The sequence below is a fragment of the Lygodium microphyllum genome, chromosome 29 (genome assembly GCF_053477565.2).
Source record: "Lygodium microphyllum isolate KBCC chromosome 29, Lygodium_microphyllum_v1.1.10, whole genome shotgun sequence".
Classification (NCBI taxonomy): domain Eukaryota; kingdom Viridiplantae; phylum Streptophyta; class Polypodiopsida; order Schizaeales; family Lygodiaceae; genus Lygodium; species Lygodium microphyllum.
In genome coordinates, this window is record NC_141163.1 from 92,953,846 (window position 1) to 92,979,278 (window position 25,433).

At 39.3% G+C, this 25,433-nt stretch overlaps 1 pseudogene; it reads right to left on the bottom strand.

Annotated features, from left to right (window-relative positions):
• Positions 1–1,890: 1,890 nt before the first annotated feature.
• Positions 1,891–25,433, bottom strand: LOC148010912 (uncharacterized; annotated as a pseudogene).

Sequence of the window (25,433 nt, forward strand, 5' to 3'; positions counted from 1 at the left end):
AGGACCCTCCTCATCTCTTCTTCTCTTTTCCTCAACCATGGCATCTAAACCCTGCGTTTTAGCCATATAAGCAAAAATAGAATACCTGTCAACAGGAGAATCCCATCCTGTTTCTCCTCGGATGCTAGAGCCCACACAAGTCATAGTAGAAGTTTGAACTTTCCCTCTTCTCGCTATCTCCAAGGCAGAAGACCATAAGGCAGAGTCTCCATCAGATTTTTGCTCAAGCTGGACTCCAAAAGCTGAAGCATCTCCTCTAACACTCACATAAGCTGATCGCGTAGCCATATCATCAACAAGCTTCTTCATACCTCCCTTACCGAAGTTCGTGTCAAGAGGAGCGCCAATCTCTGTCAGCCATATCTTCCCATCTTGTCCCCAGAACACTACATTCTTCTTACGTGCTTCCTGAAAAGCATCACAATCTCTGCAGTGTTGGTGCTCTGTACTATCACACCAAATACATCGTCGCCCTTTTCTTTGACCAGCTGGAAAAGCAGTCACTGGAGCAAGCGCTACAGCAGGTACTGACATAAGTTGCTCCTTTAACTTACCAACTTCAGCTTTGACTGCTTCAATCGTCAAATCCGCCAAGCCTTTAATAACATCATCTACAGATAAGGGCACTGGAGCAGCAGGAACTGGTGGATTCATAACAGGAGGAGTAGGCTTAGGCAAAGAAGTAGCAGGGGTAGAAGAAGAAGTCTCCAAGGATTTCTCAAGAACTGATCCTGTATTTCGATGCAATCTGACTCTCCTGCGCTGCTTCTTGACAAGAGCATTCACAGCATCAATGACATGTCTCCACTTAGTCTTTAAACCTGAATCAGTAGCTTGATCTTCCAAAAGATCATCCAACTTTTCCTGTAAATCAGCATCTGCAGCTTGCAAAAATAACTCCACTTTCTGCATCTCCAAAGCTTGCTGTTCAGTCCCATCCAACTGATCATAACGGCTTTCAAACTCTCGCAGAAGAGCGGTAACAGAAAGTCCCTTATTAGGCATAGAAACCCATGCTAAAAAATTCATGCGATTCATAAGACCTGTATCCTCCAGGAAATATTCATCTTTTAATGCCTTTTTAAATTCAGCCCAACCTGCATGTGCCTCTTGAATTTCTGCAATTCGACCTTCAAGAGCGCGCACCACGATCCGCAAGAAGTAGCGGCTCCAAACATCTTGAGAAACCCCAAAAAACTTCATCTTTTCATCATACAAATGCAGGTAAGTTGACACTTGCTGGCCATTAAACTGCTTCATCTCCTGTTGGACAGCTTTCAAGGCATCCATAGCATCACTGTCACGTTTTGCATGAGCTTGCTGCTGCATATACATGGTGAATGACTGAAACAGGTTCTTCATGACATTATCATCTGTCATCTCTTCTTGCGAGTCTCCCATCTTGCTGATGACGCAGCACTTTCACGTCGGGTTCACCAGAAATGTCGTAGATTTCGTGTAAGGGCTGCTGAACACGGGGTTCAAGATACAGCAAGGAAAGAGGCTAACAAGAAGATCTCAAAATTTGATGCCAAAGATCATATATTGCTTGTCAAGAACATAGCCACAGCTCAAAATTTTGGTTCGAACAAGTACAGCACCAAGTAAAGCCTTGCACGTGGTCGTTCAACTATAGTATGCCATGCTTGAAGATGAAAACTCTGTCGAGAGGATTGCTGAGAATGGGAACTGGGTTACTGAAATTTCAGCCTAAACAGAGCCTTTGGGATACTTGCAACATGGAAGTTGGTTGCATCATGCGATAAAAAAAAACTGTGAGCTCTTTCAGATTTGCTTTCCAAGGAAAGACCCAGTTCTAGAAGATGAATTACTTTGATCACGAGGAAACTGGTGGATCTCCAGCAACACGAGCATTTCAATAGTTCAAAATCATTGTACCCTTTGTAACAATTTCAGCACCATCACTTGCTGTTGAGCAGCACTCAAGAACTCAGCATTTATAATGGCATTAGAAACAAGGATTACTGTAGATACCGAAGGACTATTGATCCAAACTCACAGCAATTTCAAAAGACAAGCTTTTGTCGAGTGCATCGAGTACAGGACAGGTGGGCCTGCTCAGCAGCACTCGTGCAAGTCCTGTTGAACAATTTAAAAAAAAACAAACCATTCTTCAACTGTCCAAAGCCTGTTGATTTACCAGTGGCATCAATGCATGAAAGCTCAGGCGGCATGTCATAGTTAGCTTTCACAACTCGCATGTACAACACTGAACCTGCTTGAAGGCTGGGTACATTGCGTCTAGTGGCACCCTCAAATGCAAAGATAGAAAGAGTTCCATAGCTTGGACCTCCAATATCAATGGTAAAGTTCTCTGAACATCGATCAACAACAAGCCCGATGACAATATCATTTGCACTTGGAATATAACGCTTTTGTGAGCCTTCCACCCAAAGCTTGTTCGGTTTTATGAATTTGAGTCTCCCAGCCTTGGTAGCCACAATCTGATCATTATCCTGACGGAGGCCCCCTTCCAATCGAAGTGTGGCAAGGCTGAGTTTGGAGAGGTCCAGCACTACGTCTCCGGGTGCCACAATCTGATTGAGGAAAGGAGATGCCTCGAGGGAAACCGTCACTCGCGACTTCACCGCCCCCTTATCATTGGTGATTGTGATCTTATTCTTCTGCCCGTCGTCTTATCCTCAGCGGAGACATTCAGAATGCCGTTGGCATCGATATCGAAGTAGACAGTGATTCATCAGCTCAAAGTGCACTTTTCCCCTCTGAATTTGCCACATTTGACAGCGACTTGCCACCGCAAAATGCAGTTTTGTCCACCACATTTGGCCGCAATGCTTCACCTATAGTCACAGCAGCATCACCGGCATATGACATCTAAACCCCATCACAAGCAGCGATAGCCTGTGCAATTGAGAGCAAGGCTGCAGCCGAGCCTCCGGAAGCGGACCCACGAGTCATGCTCAGTTCTCTGCCTGAGAAAGGGAAGCTTCTCTAAGCTGTTATGCAAGAAAGGCCTCTGCTACAAACACTCCTCCTGGCCTGATGACCGAGGCCGGCTTCATTGTTTACTTCGTCTCTCTGCCTGTTTGTGCTTTGATCTAGAGTTTGAACTTCATATCTGTGAGATGTCACATGATACACAGCTCCAGATGACTATCTGTGATTCATAGTGTCGCCATCATAATCCTCCCATTCTTGTTTTTTATTCCTCTTTCTGCTACAGGCCTTCGTAACAGAAAATTGCGCTCTCTCTCTGCCCTTCTTCGTAACTTCCTCCCGCTTTTTTTTCTCCTTTTTTCCCCCCATTCGAATTCTCTCCCCCAATTAGTCTCCTTTTCCCCTTCCTTTTCTCCTCTATCTTTAGTTTTTCTTTTTCTTGTTCACATGTCAAAATTAGGCAAGTGACCTTCCTCATTCCAGCACTTTTATAAAAGTCTGACATGAGCATAATTTTTGTCAAAGCCTTGCTGTGCTAGTAATATGTCACCATGCCTTTTTCATTAATTCAACATTGACATCCAAGCAACCAAGATTATTTGCAAGAGGCATATCTTGCAGCAACTCCGATTCCTCCTTTAAATATCCTTCTTGTAGCATATCTCCAAAACACTTGCACCAAGGCTGTCATTGCACATAGAGCTAGACCAAATAGCAGTAGGACAAAGATCCTTTGGCATCAGTTTTTCATATTTTTCTAATACACGCACATCATGCATCCAAACAAAATCATGCGCATGCACTAAGGGAATATATACATTGGATACGGATTATTAAAATGCATCACACATCAATGAATCACACGCGGAAATTAACACAAATGCACAACAAAAGAAATGGAGGTGTATACGACTCGGATGCGCAGCAACACGACACCGGGTCGGTTGGTTGCACCCCTTCGGGATCTTTGATAGTGAGGGAGGGTCACCTCTCTTTTGTCCCACTATCTCCCTCGGCATCCACCTTTTTCCTCGGTGGGAATATCAACATGGCAGAGGCTAGTGTGCTAAGCAATCAGCATGATATGCAATTCCAAAAATATTCATTCAGCCTTTCATGAGATGCAATTGATTGAGATAAAAGAACTTGAGATGGGAGAAGGGTTTACCTATGCAATTCAGTGACTCACTGATTGCTAGTACTTACCCTTTTACAATATTTCAACTTGGGTGAGAAAAAATTTCAACAAAATAGATCAAGGTTATGCATCAAGCTGATCAAATGATACATATGATGAGTAATGGTTTGAATTAAAAGGAATTCAATGAAATAGGCTGAGATTGAAGAAAATTAATACTATTCTCTGATCTATTGATCAATCCAATGAATTAATTGATCAATAACCTCTCATCAACAAGTGGAAAGGCCATTAGCAATAGGATTATTGAGAGATTTCAGAGATTAGCAAAAGAAAATACATCCATTAGGCTTGAAAATGATGATGGATGTCAGCTTCAACCCCGTTGATGCAAGAGTTCTTCATAATCTACCATAAATCCAACATAAAGCTTGAAATCTCCATGAAATCAGTCCATACATGCTTCAATATGATGAAATCCTTGAAGGATCAATACTCCAGCCTTGCTTGAACACTTGAACTTCAAGGATTCAAGCTCCTTGATGAAAAGCCCCAAAATAATCCTTCCATTTGAGCTTCATTGACATGCACGGGCTGAAATCTCTTCAATGTCTTCAATCTTGAAGTCTATCCAGCTTGTATTCAGCTTTAGAGAAGCCTTGAAGGTCGGGGAAGTCCAAAATTTTGAGAAATTTGAGCTTCCATGTGGTGCGCAGATCGGACGCAGGTAGCTCACGTAGTGAATTCCCAAAGGTCCCCAAGAACAAAGCACTCTACTTTTTAGCACAAAAATCAATGTAAAAACAAGCACGACATGAGACAAGAGACAAATTGGGTTGAATCTCCCCCATGCCTTGTGTGAGCGCTTCACAAAGCATGTATTTAATATATATTTCCAATCTTTTTGCTCAAAAATAGCCCAATTACAAAAATATGACAAGCTTTTAGCTTTTGAGTTTGCTTTCTACCAAAAATAGGAAAATAAAGCTAATGGACGGTGCCCAAGGAGTCTGGCACGCCCAATCTCAATGTCCAAATAAAAATAACATATCCAAGCGCATAAGCGCATACAAAATAATAATAAATAGTCGATGTCTCTATAGACATAATCAAAATATAGGCGTGGCGCCTATCAAAATATAGTCCAAAGATCGGAAACTCGCTAGACTCCAATGCTTTCCTCCGCCACTGCTGCTATCTCTACACATCAACTGAAGCATTCACAATCGTTAGTAAAATAACACAATTAAACTGACAAAAGTGAATACCTAGCAGTCTTCAGCTACATAAATAAATCAACTGGTTAGAAATAAATCCTAACCTTAATTTATTACGAGTGCGCACTCTAAACTCATAAACGTTTATTAATTTAATATGCATTTTGCGGAATCACCCGCTATGGAATCACCCATGTACACACTAAATTAATGAAACGCCCGAAAAGGATAGGCGTCCCCATCAACTTCTCGCACAAAGAATCCTCTTTGCGTATGAGCCCCGGTCATCTAAGTAAGTTTACGGAATCCACCGTAAAACCTCACGGAATCCACCGTGGAATATGCCTCCTGGCATCATACCCCCGGGGTGGGATAGCAATTGACCTCAATTGCTATTAGCTCAATGTGGAGCTAACAGAGTGGGGAAAGCATTTAAGTCTCTAGCGTGCATCCATTGTGCTTCCTCTACAGGATGGTTCTTAAATTTCACTAGATATCTAGAATACCTTCGGCCAGTTCTAGTGGTCATGTAGTCAGTGTCTATGATGGCTTCTGGTTCAAGGATTTCAGTCTCTTCCTCTAGTAAAGGTGGGTTTTCATAGACAGGGTGAATAGGTAATTGTCCTTTAAATGGTCTCAATAAACTAATATGAAAGGTATTATGAATTTTCCAATGTGATGGCACTTCTAACTTGAATGCATTGTCATTAATCTTATGAATGATTCTAAATGGTCCGTAGAATCTAGGGGCTAATTTGACAATTGGATGTCTATCTACACTTTGCAGTCTACGCTTTTCTATTCTAAGCCAAACATAATCATCAACTTTGAAATTCATGGCTTGTCTTTTCTTGTTGGCTTGTTTGGTATATGATTGTTGGGCTTTAGCAATCATATCCTTTACCTCATCAAAAATAGTGTTATGCATAACAGCAATATCATCGGCACTTTGTATTCTATTAGACAAAGATGCAACAGGTGTAGATAATCTATGTCCATAAATAACTTCAAAAGGTGCTTTCTTTGTAGATGTGTGCGGTGTATTGTTATATGCAAACTGTAATAAATGTAAATGAGTATCCCATGTCTGAGGTTTAGAAATAGTGTATGCACGTAAAAGATCTAAAATAGTGCTATTTGTGGCTTCTGTTTGTCCATTTGTTTCTGGATGAAATGCAGATGAAAAATCAATCTTTGTGCCTAGATTTGCAAACAGTGTAATCCAGAAATTATTACAAAATCTAGAATCTCTATCTGAAATAATCACTTTCGGCAATCCATGGTTAGTAAAAACAGTTTTCAAAAATAACTGTGCTGCTTGTGATGCTGTTAAAGTTTTCTTACATGCAATGAAATATGCTTGCTTACTAAATCTATCTACAATTGTCCAAATCATGTCATGGTTAGATTTAGTATTTGGTAAGCCAGTAATGAAATCCATAGATATATGTTCCCAAGGTTTAGATGGAATGGATAAAGGCATTAATAACCCATACTGTTTACCATGATGTCTCTTTATTCTTTGACAAATCAAACATTCAGAAACAAAATTAGACACATCTGCATCCATATGCGGCCAATAAAAATCTTCAGTTAACATGCGTAATGTAGAAATGATACCTCTATGACCTTGATATGGGGGACAATGAATTTCATTCAAAACAAAAGATCGGAATGGAATAGTAACACACAGTCTCTTTTCAAAGAACATGAATCCATCATTATATGACAATGAATCAACAGGAATGAAATTATTTTGAACTAATTTTTGCCAATCAGAATGAAAAGTAATATCCTGGTGATATGTGTCTTTCATAGCAATCAAAGAATCAAAAGATATGATAGAAATGTTATGAATTGCAGGTCTTCTACTCAATGCATCAGCAACTACATTTTCTTTTCCAGGTTGGTATTGAATGATAGGATGGAAACTTTGAATGAATGAAGCCCATTTGATATGGCGGTCAGAAATTTGGGGTTGGCTAAGTAGATGTCTAATGCTTTGCTGGTCGGTCTTTATCATGAATTCTGAACCCATTAAATAATGCTTCCATTGTTTCAATGCTTGGACAACTGCTAAGAGTTCCTTGTCATAGGTGGAATATTTAAGCTCAGAGGGTTTCAGCTTAGAACTAGAATATGCTATTGGATGGTTATCTTGCATTAACACGGCTCCTATTCCTGATCCGCTAGCATCGGTCACAACTAGAAAGAATGGTCTATTAAAGTCAGGCAATTGTAGGACAGGGGCATTGGTCAATGCACGTTTAAGTAAATCAAAGGATTTCTGCTGGTTTTCAGTCCATTGATAAACAATGCCTTTCTTAAGAAGTTTGGTCAGTGGTAAAGCAAGTAATGAGAAATTACGTACAAACTTCCTATAGAAACTAGCAAGACCAAGGAATGGACGTAATTCATGTACATTTTTAGGAATAGGCCAATGCAATATTGCGTCAATTTTCTTAGGATCAACTTTTATTCCTTCTTCTGATACAATATGACCTAGATATTCTATTTCTGTCTTAAAGAATTCACTCTTGTCAGGATTTGCAAACAATTGATTTTCTTTCAGTAATTGAAAAACTAATGATAAATGCTCATAATGCTCTTTTTCACTTTGACTGAATACTAAAATATCATCAAAGAAAACAATCACACAATATTGATATTTTAGAAAAATACGATTCATCATTCTACTGAAAGTAGCAGGTGCATTAGTTAATCCGAATGGCATAACTAAGAATTCGTAATGGCCAAACTGTGTCCTGAATGCAGTCTTAAATATGTCGGATCTATCTAGCCTCACCTGATGATATCCAGATTTAAGGTCAATTTTACTAAATATAGAAGATCCTTGCAGTTTGTCCATAAGGTCATCAACTCTAGGTATAGGATACCTATTCTTTACAGTGATCTTGTTTAATGCTCGGTAGTCAATACACATCCGATAAGTATTATTCTTTTTCTTGACTAGGAGCACAGGTGCACCGAATGGGGAACTGCTAGGTCGAATTAAGCCTCTATTTAGTAATTCTTCTACTTGACTCTGGATTTCTTTTTGCTCTATTTGATTGTGCCTATATGGGGCTTTGCAAGGTGGTTGTGTGCCAGGTATTAGGTCAATCTTATGGTCTTCTGGACGTGATGGAGGTAAACCTGGTGGTAGGTCTTCTGCAAAACAATCCTTAAAATATGCAAGAAATTCCTTATGCCTAGGGTGCATATGAGTTTCTTTTGCGTGCAATTCATTCACCCAAATGAGATATGATTTAGTATTCTTGCGTAATGCACGTTTTGCTTGAGTATGCGAAAGCAGTGGAAAAGTATGAGATGCATGCATACCAAATAATGTAATAGATTTTCCTTGAAAATTAATATTCATTGTGTGTGTGGAATAATCTATATTGGGATTATGTTGGTGTCTCCATGGCATTCCTAGAATAATGTCGCTAGACTGTAATGGGACAACTAAGAAATTTCTTCTTTCAATATATGGACCAATTTGAATTTCTAAATTTTGAACTTCTTGTGTGCCATTGTACCTAGTGCCTAAAAATGCAGCTTTTATGCGATAATGCGTAGGTATTGTATGCAATTTCAATTCCTTTACCAATTTTGCTGAAATAAAATCATGCGTACTACCGTCATCATGCAATACAGTTCTTTCTTTTCCATGCACCATACATTTCATAGTCAACAATGAATGTAAAGTAGGCATACCTGGTAAAGTGTCGGAAGTAGTAGTAGGATCATCTTCTTCTTTAGTGAAGTCCGGCATATCCTCATGCTCGTCCTCGTCCATAGCTCCAAGGTAGTTGATATGTGCTGATGGCTTCTTTGAATGACAATTTGCTGCGAGATGGCCTGGCTGGTGACACTTGTAGCATACGATAGGCTTGGCTTTGGTCACATTATTTGCAATGGCTGGGAGTCTGGGTATATTTGGATTTGCTTGTTGGATAGGCTTAGGATTTGGATTGACAGTGGATGGTAATGCGGGTGGTTTAGGCCAATTCTTGCGGAAAGATGGTGATGAAAAACGACCTGGATTAAACCTTCTGAAATTTGAATTGAATTGTTTAGATCCATAATTACCGTTTGCTTGGAATGGCTGTGGTCGTCGATCTCTTCCACGTAACTTATCTTCAGTGTCGTGAGCTAAGGAGATGGCGTCTTCAAGGGTAGCAGGCTTGAACATATTCACCTCAGCGTAGTAATGTCCAAGAAGTCCAGACATGTACTTCCGCTTATGGGTCGTCTCTGGTACGTCTTCAAGCATGCGTAGCTGTAGGAGTGCATTCCAAAAACGCTCTGTATACTGTGGAATAGGCTCACGGTCGCGTTGTTGAAGTAAATCCCATTGCTTGATAGCCTTCTCATGAAATTGCGGTGGAAGGAAATTTTGCATGAACTTCTTCTTAAAATCTTCCCATGTAGCAGGACATTCTATGCTCTTGCGGACGACAGTCCACCAAAGTGATGCTCTATCTATCAAATGATTAGTAACACACTTGATTTTATCTTTCTCATGATAAGTTTCCTCATGGAAATAGTCATCAAACTGGCTAATGAATGATAAAACAGTCTTTCCTTCTCTTATGCCATTGAAAGTGCGAAACTTGAAACTTCGTTTACTTATCTTGGATTCCTTGCGAATGGTTTGTGCTTCAAGAGTGGCGTCGATGGTACGGCGTATCAAATCTTCAGCTTGAGGTTCTTCTTTATCAGTGGACGCTCCTTGTAGCTTTGTCAATTGCGCTTGCAAGGCTTGCCTAGCTCTTCGCTCTTCGTCCAATTGTAACATGATAAGATCCAGCTTTTGTTCCATGGTAGGCTCGGGTAGGTCGTCTTCAGCCATAGGATCATCCATAAGTGGGGTAGTCATCCTGTAAAACTCAACAAACCTTTCTCACTCAAAATCAGTTAGCGGGATGAGCGTAGCTCAAATTTGGGGTTACAAGGCTATGTATTTTGGGTATTTTCTTCTTCAATTTTCAAAAATTCTGAAATATTTCTATCTCTGTTTGCTGAAAGTACTTCAACGAACTTGCAGATAGGTAAAACAGCTTGCTGCGAACAACTTTCCAGTTCTGAGTTTTTGCAAACGAACAAGTCTTCTAGGAGTTTCGAGCGTTAGTCAGTTCTGATTTAGTCTGACTTGCAGAGTTGCAGACTTAACAGACTTGCAGGGTTGTTGACTTGCTGAACTTAGCTGACTTGCAAGACTTGCAGTACTTGATTAGTGTCGACTTGCGAAACTTGTCTTCTGGAGTGCGTGACCCGGAGTTTGTCGACTTTGTTGCTCTGTGTGACTTGTACAACTTGATGAGAGCTTAAGGATTTAAGCTTAATAGTTTAAGCTATGAAGGGGGGGGGCTTAATTGAAGAAAAAAACGGCGCAGGATATGAGGACGTGGGCAGCCGTTTTATGCCGTCGCGGATTTCGCGGACATATTCAGATACTTCGTTGACAAATTTCGTGGGTCTTCTCCAATTTCTTAAGCCTTTACACTTCAATACTAAGCTTTTTGAAGCAAAAGATATGGCTTCTTACTGTATTATCCACGATTTGATGAAGAGAATTGATGAGTGGTCCTCCGCCGACAGAGATCGGTCCTTCGCGATCTGACAGTAGAAATAGGGGTTCTTGATCGCCAGAAGTCTGCCTGTATCGACGGTTCGCGACGAGATTGACTGTAGAGGCCGTTTGTTCCTGGAGCTCCGCGTTCGCCCGAGATTGGTAGCGATTGGAAGCCCTTGATCTCTGCTCCGCTCTGATACCACTGGTGCGCAGATCGGACGCAGGTAGCTCACGTAGTGAATTCCCAAAGGTCCCCAAGAACAAAGCACTCTACTTTTTAGCACAAAAATCAATGTAAAAACAAGCACGACATGAGACAAGAGACAAATTGGGTTGAATCTCCCCCATGCCTTGTGTGAGCGCTTCACAAAGCATGTATTTAATATATATTTCCAATCTTTTTGCTCAAAAATAGCCCAATTACAAAAATATGACAAGCTTTTAGCTTTTGAGTTTGCTTTCTACCAAAAATAGGAAAATAAAGCTAATGGACGGTGCCCAAGGAGTCTGGCACGCCCAATCTCAATGTCCAAATAAAAATAACATATCCAAGCGCATAAGCGCATACAAAATAATAATAAATAGTCGATGTCTCTATAGACATAATCAAAATATAGGCGTGGCGCCTATCAAAATATAGTCCAAAGATCGGAAACTCGCTAGACTCCAATGCTTTCCTCCGCCACTGCTGCTATCTCTACACATCAACTGAAGCATTCACAATCGTTAGTAAAATAACACAATTAAACTGACAAAAGTGAATACCTAGCAGTCTTCAGCTACATAAATAAATCAACTGGTTAGAAATAAATCCTAACCTTAATTTATTACGAGTGCGCACTCTAAACTCATAAACGTTTATTAATTTAATATGCATTTTGCGGAATCACCCGCTATGGAATCACCCATGTACACACTAAATTAATGAAACACCCGAAAAGGACAGGCGTCCCCATCAACTTCTCGCACAAAGAATCCTCTTTGCGTATGAGCCCCGGTCATCTAAGTAAGTTTACGGAATCCACCGTAAAACCTCACGGAATCCACCGTGGAATATGCCTCCTGGCATCACCATGTCTGTGGCTATGGCTGCCCTGCTGTGTATTAGGGTTTGAGCAAGAGAATGACTGATCAGGATGCTTCAGAGGCTGAAGATTGTTGCCAATCAAGTGCTTGATGAGTCCTTTAAGAGCTGAGATCAATGACTGAGGATGTGGAGCAGGCTGAGCAGGGAGTAGAGAGCAAGAATATCAGCGCATTTTTCGGCTCATTTTTCAGGCTGCTTCCTGGCTTATAATCATCAGCAATCATCAAGTGTGGTACTCCTCCTGAAGCTTAGGACACAAAGAATCTTTACCCCATGGTTTGGCAGTGAGATGTTCAGCATAGAGGGAGATATTTGTGGAGATTCTTGACATCCACCATGAAAGCTTCAGCCAAAAGCTTGAAGGAGAGAGAAGAGAAGCTCTCTTTTGAAAAGTAACTGTAGTTTAGCCTTTAACTAAGCCCGGTTAACCATTCTTTACCCTGGTTACCTCCATTTTTGCATGAAATTTGATGACGTCCAACCATTTAAGCCTTTACCCGCCATACCTGACCTTGGATATCTCCAGATGTAGTCATTTGCTAACTATAGTTGTCCTGCAGCACTCCACTAGTCACTATCTTGTACCATTTTTTGTCTGAAATTGGTTTTGAAATAGGAAAATGGGAGTGAAAATGGAAGAAAATAATGGATCAAAGACTGAAGCTCTGATACCACTTGTCAGAGAGAGAACTAGGGAGAGAGAAAGAGGAGAGAGAAATACTGTAGAGGAGAGAGAAAGACTACAGGAAGAGAGAGAAATAGAGTGACGAGGAGAGAGAAAGACTAGAATTGGAGAGAGAAAGACAGGAAAGATGAAGAAGCCATGGAAGCTTAGAGCAGGAAGGGAGAGAAATATTGTAAATGTATTGATTTGTCAAAAGATGTGAAAAATTACAACTTCTCTCCTTATATACTAGTGTCAATGTGACATGGCATATTATTAGCATTCTAACTATTCCCAACTTCTTACATTTGATAGTTCTAACCATAGATGGCCTTGGAAGTATGCAATTGTGTACTTATGTTTGCTTCATATTTGATTGTAAAAGCTAGAAAATTTGTATAGAAGCATCTTAACTTATATCAATACTATCTAGTGTCTTCTGCACTAACCCAATATCCAAAGAATGATCCTTTATAAATGACTCCAACCATTGTTTCTTTGTCATTTTAAATTTCTTATTCTCCAAAATGAAAATACTGAAGGAAGAAGATGATAATAAAGCTGAGACGGTTTTAAAAAATATATTTCACTTGCATTCGATTGAAGAAGAGACCTTAACAAAATCAATATCACAAATCAATATAATTAATTATAAACAAAGTCATATGTAATATTTTTAAAGTGAAAAATAATGTACCTTATTTCTTGGATTCTTTTACTACAACCACCTCCTCCTTGTGTGAGACTCTCAATATTCTTAAGAGTCTTTTGTTAATTTGGAAGACCTAAATATTTTTCTTTTGTTGATAAGATTTGATGCATTTCTCTAATGAATGAATCTTCTGTTGACAGCCCTCTAGCTTCTACAACAACTCATTGTTATATTTTGATAAAATATGGTTCTCCAATCCAAGGATATTCTTTTCTGCAACCAAGCTAAGTGTATAATCTAGAAACACATTATAACCATCACCAATGAGGCTCAACAATGAAGAGCTATTATAGAAAGGCAGAGTGCTATTTTCGCAAGGATCTTTGGGATATAGTCTGCTCTCTAACCAAAGATCAAGATTTCTCTTTTCTTCGAGCCGACTTAGTATATGTTTTGTAGACTCTGTAATAGTATTGAGTTTTGTTATCTTCCTTATTAGTTGATGGAGCTCAAATATGTGGAAAATATATGTCATGAAAAGTGAAATTTTTGTATCAAAATTTCATGAGAGCCATCCTTTTATGTATTCCCAAATACAAAATGCACCATGTTGTATGGTCTAATATGTGGACAAGGAGGACAAAAATGCTATGGTTCTAAAGTCCTAAATTTTTATGTACTCAAACGTTTTTTTTAAAGAAATATGAATATGAGAAGAGTCGTGTGATGGTTGGTTAGGGGAGTTGCAACCACTTGCTCTCTCTTTATAATCCCATTCTCATGTATCCGTTTCTCTCTCTTTTCGGGGTACAACTCTTGCTTCTCTCTCTGTGTGTTTCTTGGTTCTATCTAAGGAAGAGGAAGATAGTGAGGATGATGACAATGAATATCCATTATGTGCCTTATTTGTGGAAGAGAAGAGATGGGCTTGAGGTTGAAAGACAAGCTTTCCACATAGATTTTGTGGGAGTTTTCTCTGGTCTTCTATGCTGTTCTTGGTGCTTGCGGGATGGGCAATCATGTGGTGTGCAGCCAGGGAAACCTCCAAAGGAGAGAAGGTTAAGCAAAGGCCATGAGTAGGATTAATGAGATGATAGAGACCAAGATAGACAAGAAGGCAGGAATGATGTTGCCAAATTGTTCTTTGTAGTGTGATAGCATTAGATTACTCTTCTTGACTCCGCTAATGGCAGTTCTAGCCTCTCCACGTAGAGAGAACTTGGTGTTCCTTCAACAAGAGAATTTTTTAGTGCTGGTCTGTCTTCTACTACAATGTTCAATGTCTATTATCCTCCAAGATGTAGGCATTTCACCTCTCTTCTTTATGCAGATGGATGCCCTTCCTTGCAATTCGTGGCAGCAACCTATCCATTTGACAGCCTATCCTGTGATGTTCCTTTTCATCCACAAACACTTATTATCTTTTATCTATTATAATACCTTTATAATCTTTTATTTGTTGAACTAAATGTTTTTACAAAAAGTACCCAATAGAGAGCCCTTGTTCACATGCTGTGTGAAGTAAGAAAAGCAATGGCATGCTATCATATTCCCGGGCAGGATGGTGGAAACCTCTATGGATTGCTGTGGGAGAACATTTTCTCTAGAGACTATGCAAAGTTTTTAGTGCGGGGATTTACAAGGGTCCCTTCTCTCTGCAAGCTTCATGATAGCAAGTCGACTTTTCCCTTTTTCATCCTCATTTTCCCTATATTCCTTAGTAGTTATTATTATTTAGTGGTTCACGAGAACGCTTCACTTCTTAGTGTGGGAGTATGATGGAGCTCAAATATGTGGAAAATATATGTCATGAAAAGTGAAATTTTTATATCAAAATTTCATGAGAGCCATCCTTTTATGTATTCCTAGATACAAAATGTACCATGTTTTATGGTCTAATATGTGGATAAGAAGGGAAAAAATGCTAAGGTTCTAAAGTCCTAATTTTTATGTACTTAAATGTTTTTTTATAAAGAAATATGAATATGGGAAGAGTCATGTGATGGTTGGTTAGGGGAGTTGCAACCACTTGCTCTCTCTTTATCATCCCATTCTCACATATCCTTTTTTCTATGTTTTCAAGGCATAACTCTTGCTTCTCTCTCTATGTGTGTCTTGATTCTATCTATGGAAGAGGGAGGTAGTGAGGATGATGAAAATGAATATATGTTGTGTTCCATGTTTGTGGAAGAGAAGAGATGGGCTTGAGGTTGAAAGCCAAGTTTTCCACATAGATTTTGTGGGAGTGTTCTCTAGTCTTCTATGCTGTTCTTGGTGCCTATGGGAGGGGAAATCATTGGTTCATAATCACTATCCAACTCAATATGAAGATGTTAGAGAGATCTTTTACTAGAGCTACTGAGATCATTGGATGACTGATCCAGAGCTAAGGAAGTGATTAGAATATTGGATTGAAAAACTATGTGAATTAGAAATAAGAAGGAAAACAACAAAGAAACTAGTAAGGATGGGAAAAATAAAGAAGAGAGTGAGAATGGAGGGAAATAATCAAACGTAGAAAAATTTTCAAAAGGAATATTATTTTTCACTTTAATGGGGATGAGTAAGATCTTCATTATGACAATATTTGTCACCTTTATGGTAGCCTAGATTTCTAGGTTTGATGTGACCACATGAGAATATCATCACAATGACTTGTTAACAAATTTTTATATATTTACTTACCAAAATATAAGAGGTTTAAAAAATGTTAATACTGATTTTATTTCCTAAAATATTTTCTCTCTCTAGGATCGCTTATAGGGCATCTTTGAGACCTCAAAGTTCTCCTAATGGACGCAAAGAATGCATTCACAAATGGTGATTTGATGGAAGAAGTTTATATGGATCAATTAGAAGAATATGTACATGTTGAATATCCATATTATGTTTGTAGATTGAAGAAAGCATTGTCTGGAGTGAAAGTGGCACCACATGCATGGAATGCAAAAATAGCTCATTCTTATGGAATCTTGGATTTTAGATATGGGTAAATCTGACCATAGCTTGTTTACTAAGAAGACAAATAATGACTATGTGATTTAAGTGGCTTATGTAGATGACTTGGTCATTAGAGACGATGACATACAAGCCATTGATGAGATCAAATCCATGCTACAAGAAGAGTTTGAGATAAAATATTGGGGAGAGCTAAAATTTTTCCTTAGTATTGAGGTCATATGGACACTTCAAGAAATTTGAATGTTGCAAAAGTAGTATATTTATAATATGTTGGAAAGTTATAGTATGTTGGAATGCAAGCCCATGGATACTCCACTAGAGTACAAGGTCAAGTTGACAATTGACATAGAAAATGAGATTGAGAATGTGATTATGTATATATAGATGGACGTTGGTAGCTTGATTTATCTTACCATCACTTGACATGATCTTAGTTATTCAGTTGGGTTAATAAGCTAATTCATGCAAAGGCCAAGGAAACCCCATTTACATGCTATGAGAATGATTATGAGGTATGCCAAGGATGCACTACATTATAGGCTATTTTATGAGTATGGTAAGCCTCTTGAGCTTACATGATACAATGATGCAAATAAGGCTGAATGTGAATACGACAAAAGATGAACAAGTGGATATGTATTCGGTCTTGGCAGTAGTATGATTAGTTCGATCAGTAAAAAGCAACCCAATGTGACTTTCTTGAGGTACTGAAGTACGATACAGAGGTGGAGCTTGAGTTGCATGCAAAGCTATTTGCTTGGTTAATATGTTAGATGATTTGGGAGTATAGGTGGATAAACTAGTTAAGTTATACTATGATAACATGAGCAATGTGCTTCTTGCTCAGCTAAGTTACTATATACATATCCTCTACATCACGTGAGTTGAAGGCCTATTTATAAATATCCTTATTTGTGAATTTTTTCTTTTAAAAACACCCTGCTTTATTCAATCTGTAAATAATCCCTTTATATTACATCCTTCTATATGTAAAAAATGTAAATAAATGATATTTTAAAAATACCTTATTTTGAACCCACTTGATGCACATGTATATTCAAGAGTAACTTTCTCGAGGCTTCTAGCAAGTAATCCTATTTATCATACCAAATCGAAACACATAGAAGTGCATTACCATTTTATCATAGAAATGGTACTTGAAAACAAGGTAGATATTAGTCATGTGAAGATAGAAGACTAGGTAGCAGATATCTTTACCAAATCACTTGGCAGGGATAAGTTTACTCACTTCAGATTGCTACTTGAAATACATGCTATGACTTGAGCTTGAGGGGGAGTGTGAAGAATCAAGCTCAATAAATGTACAAACTCTCTCTGGTAGTAGGTTAGCTAGATGACATGTGTGCTATAATAATGTGGGGTCTAGCTATACTAGTCAATTAGTGACTAAGTCTCTTTCACATTGTTATGTAGACTTAGGTTCTTCTCAGTTTTTTTTGTAAGTTATAAAAAAATGAAAAATAGAAAAGAAGATTACTATAGAGAGGATTGGCTCTCTGTGCTTCTCACATGCCTATGTCTCTCTCTTCCTCTCTCTATATCTCGAACAAAACTGGGAGTTGTTCTTCCTAGTTAAGCTCTGCATACTATTCTCTTGAAAGAGGAAAGTTGACCTATCAGACAAAAAGTGAGGCACATGCCTTTTGAGTTAAAGGAGAAGCTATTCAAAGAGTTACAAAAATTATTAAGGTTGTCCTAACATTTCCCGTACAACACACAGAGTGGTGTTCACCACTAGTTATTAGGAAGAAGAATAATAATCAAATATGGCTTTGTGTTGATTTTAGAGAACTCAACAAAAAATAGCTAAGGATTATTATGCATTGCTATTCATTGATCAAATCTTAGATTAGCTAATGGATAGGGATATATACTTCTTTATGGACTATTTTTTCTTCTATAATCAAATAGCAATCATAGAGAAGGACAAGCTAACTATATTTGGAACCTTTGCATATCATGTCATGGCCTTCAGATTATATAATGCACCAGGTTCTTGGCAACACATGGCCTCAAGGGGGTTGTCATGAATATATGTATATATCATGTGAGTTCAAAATAAGGTGCTTTAAAAATATTATTTTTATATTTTTTACATACACAAGGGTTTGATATAAAGGGGTTAGTTACAGATTGTATAAAAAAGGGTGCATTTTATTCAAGTAGAATTTACATATAAGGATATTTATAAATAGTCCTTGAACGAACATGATATAGATGATATACATAGTGAATCCTTCAAACGTAGAGTTGAAAAAACCTTTGGTGATATTTTTCCAAAAGAGCTAAAAGTTTTCATTAATGAAATGGGGAAAGCTACCACTAGTAGGGAAAGGCAATTAAGAATTTTGAGAAAATAATTTGAGCATAGCAAGAAGTTTTGCATTGCCCTAAATTGAAGAAAATATATCTTTGGGATACCCTACAAATTACTGTTGGGCTGTGTGGTCAGTTTGGTGGTCAGAGTTACAATTGATCTAGAAAGTCATCGTTGCTATGATTCCACTGAGAAACCCCAAGGAAGTGCATAGTTTCCTATCGTAAGTAGAATATTATCGATGATTCATTAATGCACTTGTTGAATGGATGTTGCTGCGGATGATAAATTTATTATCCTTTAACTATTCATTTGTTTGGAGTGATACTTGCAAAATATCATTTGAGGATGTGAAGCAAGAATAGGCTAAAGTACTAGTCTTAAAAACACCCAAGAGAGGTGAGAGGTTCTATGTGTTTTCAATAGTCACAATGTTGTCGTGCTGCTGTGTATCCGAGGTGTGGAATCCACCAAGAAGTTTGTGTGTGTGACATTCGTGTTTTGTGTATACCTATTTGTTGTGTTTGCATTTTGTTCTGCGTGTGGCTTGCATGTTTGTGTGTGTATGATCCCTAGTTTTCCTGTAAGTGTGTTTCGAGTTATCGTCTTAAACCCGTGTGTGTGTGCTGGGACTTCGTTCCATTGTAAATAATATTATATGTGTGCATTTATCTCTGCGTGTGTGTGAATGAATGCTTGTGTGTGTGTGTGTGTCAAAAATATTGAACCGATGCCAAGGTAGTTTGCTGAAGCTGCCAAAGCGGTACAAGAAATCCCGGATCTAAGAAAAAAAATACAAGAACGCCCTACAAGTGGACGACTAGGAGACTTGATGAATGGGTGAAGCAGGAATGACCCTGTTGACAAGCTTGGACTTGCCCTGATTAAATTGATTGTCCAATGTAGCGGAGGCACAACTCAGCATCCTGCAATTGCCTGTGCCTGATAGCTTCAGCTTCCAAAAGCTCCAGATCTGGATTTGGAACAAGTGGGGCACTAGATCGGCTGCATTGTGAAAGGGATCCTTGGTACGTTTTGATGGAGAGAAGAAACTTTGGGTCTATTTGCATTCTAACAGGAATAAAGACGATTTTGATGATGATGGAACTACTTCCACAAAGAGGAGCAGGCGGTCAAAGAAAAATGGGATGGAACATATGAAGTACACCTGTAGAAACAACCAAGAGGTGTCCGACTTTGACACTGATGTAAACTATGCCAGTGCTAAGAAAGACACACCTTATGAGATCTATCCTACAACAGTCTAGCAGGTTGGAAAGTATTGTAAGCAATGGGAACCATAGATATATCACATTAAGCATGCATTCCTTGTGAATACGGAAGTGAACTTGGGCTGGAAACTTCTGGTCTGAATCTTGATATGTCTTAGGCACCAGGTGCTCCTTTGGGACTCTACTTTCTCGGCTTCCTTTGAGGGCACTGCAAGTTATTTTTTACTTTGGTAAAAGTGGGGGGGTGATCTCAGCTTTTGGAGGGATGAGTCCTGGATTTTTAGGGGGGAGCAGCGACGTGGGACGAATTGTGACAACGATGCTAAATCTTGGAGGTGATGACTGAAGATAATGAGAAGGCAATAACAAAGAAGGAGGCTGATATTGATCGTCAAGCTGCGGTAAATGTGAAAGAGGGACGAGACGAGCAGAGGACGATGACAAAGAAGTAACAGAGGATGAAGACGAAGACAAAGATAAAGGACAGCATGAGGTGATGACATTGTTGAGAAACAACATTAGCAAACACGAAGCTAAAGAGGGACAAGCAATGAAGGATCATCAAGGGAGCGCATCGGCAAGCTCGATGAAGACAACCCTACTGTAGCTTCTAAGGAAATGTACTCAGAAGACTCTGTGCTATGCTTTGCATTCATCACCAATTGTAGAATTGAATATGAGACAATCTCAAGAAGCATTCTGATTGGTTTGTGTAGCACTTCACGCTCCCCAGTCTGCAACTCCAATCATAGAGCATTGTAGAGGTATTTTCAGTGTTACACTGGAGCACTTGCAAGGTGACTCGTGAGAGAGGAAGTGACCACGAGAAGCACTTCTGGGGTGACAGTCTAGAGAGTTTTGGACTTCTGTAATATGCCTTGTTATGAACAGTCAGCATTTAGTACTTTCACCTTGGAGATGCTACAGATGCTCAATGACTGTTGACTCCTGGAAGAGCAGATTGTGCAAAAACATTGACGGCAAACAAATTGTCATTTGAGGAAATTCTTAGGACTCCCCAGATAGCCAATTAGATGGCTATTTGTCATATAGTACATTGTATTTCAATCTGATTTACGCCACCCCTTTGGCTCTCTATTCGTCTTCAGTTATTGGTAGCCTGCGTTATCTTTTTCATCAGCATCATGGCTTTTCTGGAGCACATCACAATAGAGAATTGAGAAGGGAGGCCTATCTCCAGGAGGGAGGAAGCGGAAGTTGATGCAGCCAGGATTCTTAACGTTCGGTCCCATGCTCCAATTATAGATGCTGAGGTATTGAGCCAACTTAAGCTTGATGAAGTTGAAGACATTCCTGTCTTGAATCTTCCTCTCAAAAGGAAAGGGAGAGCCTTTTCACAAGCCCTGACTGCACAAAAAAAAAAAAAAACTGTGTGTCTAGTTCAGAGTAATGAAGAGAGGCGACATTTATCTCAGGATGAACAATCTAAAGCACAACATGGCCATTTAACTCCTCTTTTTAACAAGGGGACTTTAGTAAATCAAGCAGCCACCACTGGACATGAGCCTTCAGTAGAAGGAAAGCGTAAGCTACAAGCTGCCTTTCCAGAAAGCACAGAAGTGGATTGTAGTCAGCAAAGTATTCAGTCTGACCATGGATAGTTTGATGTAGGATCTACAAATGCAGCAGAATTAAATCGGGTGGCCTAAAACCAGTGGACTGATCAGATTTGAATTCATCTTGTATTTTGTAAACATCTTGGCAGTAATACAATTGTTACTTGGCATCATTTTCTCATCTTGCTTATTCACTTGATTGATCTTCTATCTTGAAATTCGTCAAGGTTCACTGTGGTCGTGACTTTGCTTTCGAAAACCCTTCGACATCTTTGTTGAATCCAATGTGAAACCGTAGCATTTAAAAAATTTTTCAGGATGGGAGATACTTCAGCATCAATTTCAGCCCCTTCTACGATTCCTACTTTGTCCTCTACTTCTGCTGAAGTACTTCTACGGATGATTTAAAGTAGATTTTGCAGAATATGTCTATGTATATGCAACTTCAAAATCAGCAGACACAATTGTATATGCAAGCAGCAGCAGTAGTTACATCAATAACAATTGTCTCAACAAAGGCAACTATATTCGAAGCAAGAGAATGCAATCAGCGCGACTAAGGCGATTGAAGCAGTTGAAAATGAAAAGAAGCTATTTGATGGCCGTAATGTATCGGCTTATTTGAAGATGTATGAGATTAAGATGGGATTTTTTGGAGTACCGATAGGACTTATGAGTAAATATTTCCTTCTCCTTGTCACACCCGCCTTGAGGGTAAAAGTGACTGATCTTTTCATTCAAAATTTGCATTGGCAAGATTTTAAGAAGGCCCTGAAAGAGGAGTATTTTCTTGAGGACTTTGGGATGGCTAAACGGCGGTCATTCCAAGAGTGGGTCTACATGCCAAACAAAGGTCTAGCTGCTTCAGAATTGATACGAGAATTTGAAGAGAGGTATAGTCAACTTGATGCCATTGAACAAAGAGCATTGGATATTGAGAAAGTTGAACTTTTCTTGCAAGCTGTAGATCCTACTCTTCAGGAAGAATTAGAGGAGCTTCTTGAGGATCACACGAAGCCTATGGGTCTTAAAACAGATTTGCAAAACGCTTAGGATGCGGTCTCAACTTTGACCAAGAGGCGGATATGGAAGACCCGCCTACAGAATGGATCTATGACATCCACGTTGTCTTCTACTCCTATGTCTGCTTCTACCCCTATCATTTCTTCTCTTTGTCAGCCAGTTACTTGGCCTATGCAAGAGATGTAGAGGAGGATTTCCATTTCTTTGTGTAGGATTCATGCTCTTACCCCATAATCCTAGGACAGCCATTCATCACAGAGATGTGCATGGAGATGAAAGTAATGGATGATGGATCTGCTTATGCACGGATTCGCAGTAAAGATGGTATGAGAGCAATCTAGTTTATGACTGTGTGTGTAAATCATGCTAGAAATAGGGATACTCTTCAAGATGCACCTTTTGCCCACTGTGAGGGATTCGGGTTTTCATTAGGTACCACTGTTCTGCAAGACGACGGTGGTATAGAGTAGAGGAGATTGGAGTTCTCGCCTCGTGGCAATAGTGTTTTCTCCTCCAATTTTGTTGGAATTTCAGCAAACAGTTCGATGAGTTATCAAAAGATTACTAAGTTGCCTAGAGCTGCCAGGCAGTACATATGTAGGAAGGAGAAAGATTTGAAAAATGCAGGTATTTTATGAGCATATAGAAGGGATGTATAATAGTATGGTTTGTGCAGATACGATGACAGAGATGGAAAATATGCTGAAAGCTGATATGTAGAGTTGTCTCAGTAATGTATCAGTGCAGTCATTGGACATGTTTCATGAAATTTCAGATTTTGTGTCACAGATAGAGTCAGAGGCTGAGGTGACTCAGCAAAAAGTATTCAGAGTTGAAGAAATTCAGCAAACAGAGTTTCCGACTGATTATGATCAGCCTACAAAGACACAGAGGGCTGAAAACTTTCAGCCACCAACAGAGTTTACTACTGAAATATTTCAGCATTTAGAGTTTAGGGTTGTTCCTATGCAGTCCATAGAGCAGAGGGCTGAGGATATTCAGCCCACGAGAGGGCAAAATTGCTGATTTATAGCATGATTTGAGTAATGGAGAGGATCATAATGAAGCCAGGGTTGACACGAAATACAAGACTGTGGATAAGAAGGTAAAGCCGATAGCTGGACCGCTTCCACCTGACAGTGATCAGCAAATAGAGAGGGCTGCCAAGCAGCCAATTTTGAGGAATCCACAGCATATAGGCCATAAATTTTCAGCAGAGACTCTTGCTAAATTAAAAATTGAAAATGGTGATTTCTTGCTACCCTCAGAGAAGCAATGCTTTCAGGATATGCTTGAGCGACATGGAAGGGGGTTTGCTTTCTTCTCGCATGAGATTGGATGTGTGAATCTGGATATTGTTGCCCCTATGGTGATCTTTACTATTCTTCATATTCCATGGAACCTCCGACCTATTCCAGTGCCTTAGGGCACACCTGCCAAAGCTAGTTGACTTGTTGAATGAGAAAATCAGGATGGGAATCCTAGAGCCGTCATCTACACCATACTCAAATAGGTGGTTTATGGTTCCAAAGAAGAATGGTACTCTCTGATTTATACAGGACATGCAACCAGTAAACAGAGTTACTATCAAGAATGTTGGTATAAGTCCAGTTGTGGATGAGTTTGCAAAAGCATTTGCTGGACGTGCCATCTATTCTTTAGGTGACTTGTATTCGGGATATGATTAGTTTCAGCTGGCCTTGGAAAACACGGACATGCCATGCATAAGGTCCTTCATGAGTACATACCTCAACTTACCATGCCTTTCTTGGATGATGTGCCCATTAAGGGGTGTGCAGAAGAAGAGAAGAATGAGAGTCTAAATGAGCAGGGATGCAGATACTTTGTGGCTAATCATATTACAGCTTGTGAAAAGATTTTGGCCAAGTTAGAAGAAGTGAACTTGACACTATCAGGGCAGAAATCTGTTTTTGGAGTAAATGAGGTCGTCATTGTTGGACATATGTGTGGGTATTATGGCAGGAAACCTTCACCTGCAAAGGTGGATGCTATAGGAAAGATTACAGAGTATTATTTTGCCACTTCAGAGGTACGGAGATTCATTGGAGCCTATGTGTTTTACATGATTTGGATATCCCATTTGTAAGAAGCTGGGAATAACAAATTAGTGTTAATAATATTGATATTATACCATGTCACACTAACATTGGTATAAAAGGAGAGAAGATGTAATTTTTCACATCTTTTTGACACATTAATACAATTACAATCTTTCTCTCCCTTCTTGCTCACAGCTTCTATGGCTTCCCCTTCTTTCCAGTCTTTCTCTCTCTAAATCTAGTCTTTCTCTCTCCTCGTCACTCTTCTTCTCTCTCTTCCTGCAGTCTTTCTCTCTCTTCTGTAGTCTTCTCTCTCCTCTATCTCTCTCCCTAGTTCTCTCTCTGACAAGTGGTATCAGAGCTTGAGTCTTTGATCCATTCTTTTCTTCCATTTTCAGTCTCATTTTCCTATTTCAAAATCAATTTCAAACAAAAATGGTACAAGACAGTGACTAGTGGAGTGCTACAAGACATCTACAACTAGTAGGAAACTACATCTAGAGATATCCAAGGTCAGATATGGTGGATAATGGCTTACATGGCTGGACGTCATCAAATTTCATGCAAAAATGGAGGTAACTAGGGTAAAGGATGGTTAACTGGGCTTAGTTAGAGGCTAAACTACAGTTACTTTTCAAAAGAGAGCTTCTCTTCTCTCTCACTCAAGCTTTTGGCTGAAGCTTTCATGGTGGCTGTCAAGAAAGTCCCAAATACCTCTCTCTGCTGAACATTTCTCACTGTGAAAGCATGGGGCAAATGATCTTTGTTGCATGAGCTTCAGGAGGAGTACCATAGTGAAGCAATGCTGCAGATTACCAGCCAGAAACAGCCCGAAAAATGCGCCGAAAAATGTGTTGAATTCCCTGCTCCTTCTCCCTGCTCAGCCTGCTCGAGATCTTCAGCACATTGATCAAAGACTTTGAAGGCTTCATCAGACACTTGATTACAATCATCTTCATCCACAGAGGAGCTCTGATCAGCCAT